Source organism: Azolla caroliniana, unplaced genomic scaffold (assembly GCF_043228905.1).
Source record: "Azolla caroliniana isolate FFs.n. ecotype wild unplaced genomic scaffold, voAzoCaro1.0.p SCAF_3, whole genome shotgun sequence".
Classification (NCBI taxonomy): domain Eukaryota; kingdom Viridiplantae; phylum Streptophyta; class Polypodiopsida; order Salviniales; family Salviniaceae; genus Azolla; species Azolla caroliniana.
This window is the reverse complement of record NW_028230438.1, coordinates 24,911,509-24,917,546: the sequence shown is the minus strand read 5'-3', so window position 1 is coordinate 24,917,546 and position 6,038 is coordinate 24,911,509.

Here is a 6,038-nt window from a genome sequence, read left to right as displayed (position 1 = left end):
ACAAAACCTAGGAGTTTGAAAACTTCGACTAACTTTTTCTTTTTACCTTCTCATGTGGTGAGCTGTCCACATTCGATAGGGGAAGCTTTCAACCAGTAATGTTACGTGTTAGTGTCATTGTTGCTCCAGTTACTGGGACCGTTTTCATGAAATTTGTAACTCTGCTCACAACTTTACCAACTTTTGGATTATATTGCATGGTGCACCCAATGTGCTACTCTTTTCTGCATTTTCTAGTCTTAATGACCAACTTGATGCCATCCATGCATATTCAAGCTAAGATTCTTGTATTTTGTATGCATTTACTTCAATTGTCCAACTTTGGTTTAAAACATACCATTGCATGTTTTTGTCGTTATGAACCTACTTAGATAGAATGCATGCGACATTCACTTCAAGTCGAGAATATGTTGGTGATCATCCATCAAACTGATTTACTTCTCAACTATGTCATTTACCTAGATCTAGAAGTAGTGTAGAAACTTCATTTTGTATATTATTTAAGGTTAGTTGTCAGAAGCTCTCAAAGGTTGTTTGATTACCGAGCTTTATACTAGTCGAGGTTGTCAGACGCTCTCGAATGTTGTATTAGGTTGTTGTGTTTAGTCAATCTATGTAGAGGGGATTGGTCCTGAGCTTGCATGAGAAACTCAAGTAAAAGAACCTTGGTAACAAGTGATGTTACGCTTTTTGTTGTCACAAATCATTGAGCCTTCCAAAAAACTACGGGTCTCTTTAATTTCTATAAGCATCTAATTTGTTTGTGTCAACTTGTCAACATAATATACTCTAGAAGGTTCATATCTACATATAAAAAATCAAAGGAATTATCTTTTATCAAAGAAATATGTGAGATGTAAAACCCACCATGTATTGTGGTCCTACATATTGCAACTTTAAAAGCGAGGTGACAAATAAGTTTTGTTGTTGTTCACACATTTGTCATATTTCCTTTATGGAATGAATGGTGGGGGGGTAAATCTACAAACGATTTGTTCTTAAACCATCTAAGAAAAGTGTTCCATTTACTTTTGTCTGATTTGGAATCATGTTATTATATTCACACTTTGGAGCCTCCACTAGAAGCATTCGGGTAAACAATGTTCACTAGGTTATGCATGATGGCCAAATTCCTTTTAATGAGAAGTGATAGAACTAGTGTTTGTCTTTAGCTTTGCATTTTGATATTTCTAAATCACATTAAAAGACCATCATTGTCATCTATTTTACATTACAAGGCAGCATCATGCCGACATATTAAAGATCAATTATCAAGATTTTATTCAAAAAGAAGTTGGTATCGCTAAGTACATCAATTACACATTCTCTTTGTGGGTAACATAATTTAAATACTATCTACATAGTAATAGCATATTAACTCATGTGGTGATCCTTAATGTTGCAATTGTGATATTTTCATATGCAAAAGATATTTAGCAATATGTATTTTAACACCATCAATAAGATTATATTTGTTATACCTAATACTTATGTTGTGAATGAACGTTAAACAACTTTTCATAGCATGGAAAACTACAATTGGGTTTAAGTTTGATGTTTATTTTTAACAACTTACCATGGAATGTATGGCTTTAATATGAAGAGGGTGGACCAAATAATACATCAGAAATTGTATTCATATTTCACGTCTCATGTCATGGATTGCAACAATTTAGAAAAGTTGATATTAACACACATTATCTTATACTGCTATTTATAGGTTTGATAGTGTAACTTTGTTGGCATAATCTCATTAAATGCACTCTTGAACTTCAAATTAGTCTATGCACCAATGATTAACTTCAAAGGCGATGAATGGACATGTTTATTCATTCTTTTATATATTTTTTAAAAATAAATTTTTTTATTAATCCATATAGGAGGAGACTAGATTTTGAAGTCTTTAAACAGAACTAGTGCATTCTCAATCAAAAGTTCTCACAATTGTAAAGTCTTGTTGGTTCACCTCTTTCAACACCATAAAGTTGGGGCTCCACTTGACAAATGAGAATCCATTGTAATTTTATCATAATTTTAGTTTGGAGAATACTATAGTTTTCTCAAAAGAAATGTTAACAAACCTAAAAACGTCAAAACTAGATTTTAGGTTAAAAACAATATCATTGAGTTAAGAAAGTGCTAACAAAGGCCCGAGGTGGAACTACCAACCCCCACATTGGCTATTTCTGCTCACCTCCCATCCTCCCTTCGTTGTAGGCCACAAGATCCAGTTCATATTGGCCGATGATGAAGGGCACTAGTTACATTAAGTACTCAGTTTGAAAGGATATGTACGTAATCTCATATTCTTGAACTCGGTTGGAGGGTGATTCCCCGATTTATGTATAAGCCACCTTATATATTCTTACTGTAAATAATCTCTCCTAGCTAATGGGAAAGTAGCTTCTTTTTAGAAAAATAAAGAAATATGTGAGACAAACAAGTCCTTGCGTCATTATCATTTTAGTGAGAAAGCTTGGAGAGGAGAAGAGGGGACGAAAAAATGTAAAGCAAGTAAAATGAGCAGACGAGAAGACAATACCATTACAATCTTAATGATACACGAATAACCTTTCTTATAAGTTTTTCCCTGAGCATTACTAGTAAGACAAAGGAAGTAATAAATGGCCCAAAGTTAGTTAACAAGCATCTATCACATGACTTGACTTGCTTGTCGGTTAACAAGCACATAGTGGCTTGTACCAAAATAGAAAGGAAAATGGGGAAACTTGCTACGAAAGTGTTGCTTCTCAAATATCTCAATTAAGGTAAGCTTTATAGCATGTTGCTTAATGCTTTGGTCCATAAAACATTGGCTGCCTTCTTTAAAGTAATGCTTATTAACACTAATCACTCACAAGTATGAGAGAACGGGGGTGAGAGAGTTCCGCCTCAAGTTACAAGGAGGTGAGAAAACCAAAAATTTAAGAAACTAAACAAGGCACAAAAGTGACTTTTATTTCTTACTTACTAAAAGGTGGTTGTCCTCTTTCATATTGGGGTGTCCATTAAGCTTAAACCTCTAGAACTCTTATTTTATGTTCCCATTTCTCTTTGTCTCACACTTGGTCTTTAGTGCAAGATGTCGACACCTTCTTGGGTTGTGGGACGTACAATAGGTGCTTAATGTTCCCTGAAACCTAATAAGTGCATATTGTTGGGTTGCATGGTGTTGAGCCACAGTCCAGGGGGCTGAAGGAGGTAGTGAAGAAAATGGTGGGGGAAGGGGAGTACGCAAATGTCTTTGTGTGTTGGCAGAGAGTGGAAGAGGTTGAAGGTTCTATGTGTGGGAGGTGAACATGGTGAGTTGGTCACGCGGCATATAAGATATACACGGATGGAGGATGATGTAGGGGAATCAAGGGGAGTGGTGTGGAATAGTGGGATATCAACGAGCTCGACATTGTGTGTTGAGAGGGCAAATTCAACCTCTTGAATGAGCATGGTGAATAAGGAAAACTTTTTCAAGTTCCTTGGAAGCCATTCATGGAGAGTGGGTTTAGTCCATATCTTGTGAAGGGAGAGAGAGATTGTGCATTGACCATTATGACAAAGTCATTTTGGTAGGACTAGAATAAGATGATTCCCATGTCTAGAGAGTGACCATTTGGTGCCTAGTGGGCTTGTATTAAGGTTCAAGGCAAGGCTCCACCTTGAATGGTCATATAGTTAGGGAGGTGGAGGAGGAGCATTAGACAAGGTATCATTTATTATTAGTAACGATGATGATGAAGGTGGTGTTGAATCCTAATGTGTTTGTTGGTGTGGGTCATGACAATGGGGGTAGTGTGGTGATGTAATTTTTTTAAAAGAAAGATACACCTTAGTATATTACTTGAGAAATGTACATAGAGAAAACAGAAGGAGACATTTCATCTCACTTCTATTGTGGTGATGTATTTATTACTACTACTACTACTATTATTTTGACGTTGCTATTGTTTATTTATTTATTTATTGTTAAGTTAGATTATTGGTTTGTTTATTTGTATTAAACGTATGTAATTACAAACTATTATTTATTTATTGTGAAGTACGATTATTAGTTTGTAATTATTATTATATTTATAATATGATTGTTATTAATAGGGTATTGATATTAGTAATATTAGTATCATTATTTCATCACTATTATGCATTGACTCATATATGAATTTATGTATTCATTTTTATTCTCTAACCTCACTAAATTGTGGTTGTTTGTTCGTAAATTCCATCATCTGGTTGGGCCTAAAATTTAAACAGGTCACTCCATGAAATCATCCCCTGTGACTTTTCTTTCACTCATTTTTTCTATGTATAAGTGGCCTTTGCATGATTGCTTCAAGTGTTCACATTTATGTAAATTGTTAAGGAAAACCCTCACAAATCACATTCGAGAAAGTTTGACACGAAGAAGCTTTAGGAAAAGTGTTTGGGAGAATGCGTTTGAGAAAAACCTCGAGGCATTTTTCCTCTCGTTTGTTACCTTCACTTAAAACAATCAAGTAGAGGCCATGAGTATTCCCTTTGTATTAAACCCTCAAGAATTCTCTTCGAGTAATTCCCGAAAGGTCTTGGGTAAAAAAATTTAGTAGGGTAAAAACATTAACAATGAATTAATTAAATTGCTTTTATTGAACCCTTAAGGATTTTTTCTTTTTTCCAAAAAAAATCTACTTCCATTAGTTAAGAAAAAGTACATGGGATAATATACAACTCATATGTTACAAGCCACTTTGCATGGCTACGAGAAAACAACATGTATAAATGAAGCAACAAAGCCTCACCACATAATTAAGGAATGTATAAATTCTTTATACCCTAAGAGTACTTTTTCTTTTCTTTTTTCAAAAAAAGATACTACAAAACGCCATAACGTTATACATACAAGATATACCACAGATCCCTTGTATTTTTCTAAATTCTAACCATTGGCTTAAATAAATACTTTGGTGTTGAGTAAAACCACTCCACCTTATTAACAAGTTGTTTATAAAATATACCTATGTCTCAGATGGCATGAAACTCCAAACGTTTAAGCTCCTGTTAGTGAGTATTATCTTTTATACTATCCAACAACCCTCCGAGATTATGCACAATCTCTATCCAAATTTCTGAAATTATTTGGGAAGGTCTTTCAGTCACATTTTGAAATACCTTCAAACATCGAGCCTTCCAAATATACCAAATTGTAATACTACTTACCAATTGCCATATTTGAAGTTTATTAGTTTGTATTTATTTATTTTTCCAAAAAAGAATATACTCTAATAGTTAAAATATACACAAACTCAATCCCTTTCTCGGGTAGGCCTTGCCTAGACTATCCTATCGTTCATAAGAGATCTCACTTATTTATCTTACACTTTCACATGTGTCTCTAGCCATCCGTTCATACACATCACCCACATTCAATATCCCACATGACATCTCTTTCACGCCCCTCGTTCAACTATTTATCAGTTTGTATTTGTGGATTCAAAGGGATCAATTTTTTTTCCATCAATCCATATCTCATCACAATAGTATCAGCAACCTCCTTTTCATATACCATAGGTTTATCATGTACCACCACCCATAATATTGCACCCCATGTATACATTGCTCTAGGATATACTGGAGTTAATAATTTTATTATTCGTTTCCATATGACCATGCAAAACCACAACTCCATAAACAATGTTTAGCAATCTCTATTAAATCTACATTTCCTTTTCACCACCCATTAACTGGTACAGCTTTATGAACCAACAACCGTTGGAAACAAACAATTTTCCTACTCATTTTTATACCTCATAGCCATTTCCAAAATTGTTTGAGATGTTTAGCCTAAGAGTACTTTTTCACTTGGATTATTGGGAAGTTAAGTATGGAAATTAAAATTCTACCCACAAAATTAAGAAAGATAAAAAAAAATTTAAAAAGGCGAAATGAGTTGTGAATTGATTAGGGGCTAATAATAAATGAGTGATTAAAAACAATAATCATCTAAAGTGGAAAAGGTTAGACAATAAGAAAACTTATATTAAAACACAACATAGCTCTAAACCCTCCAC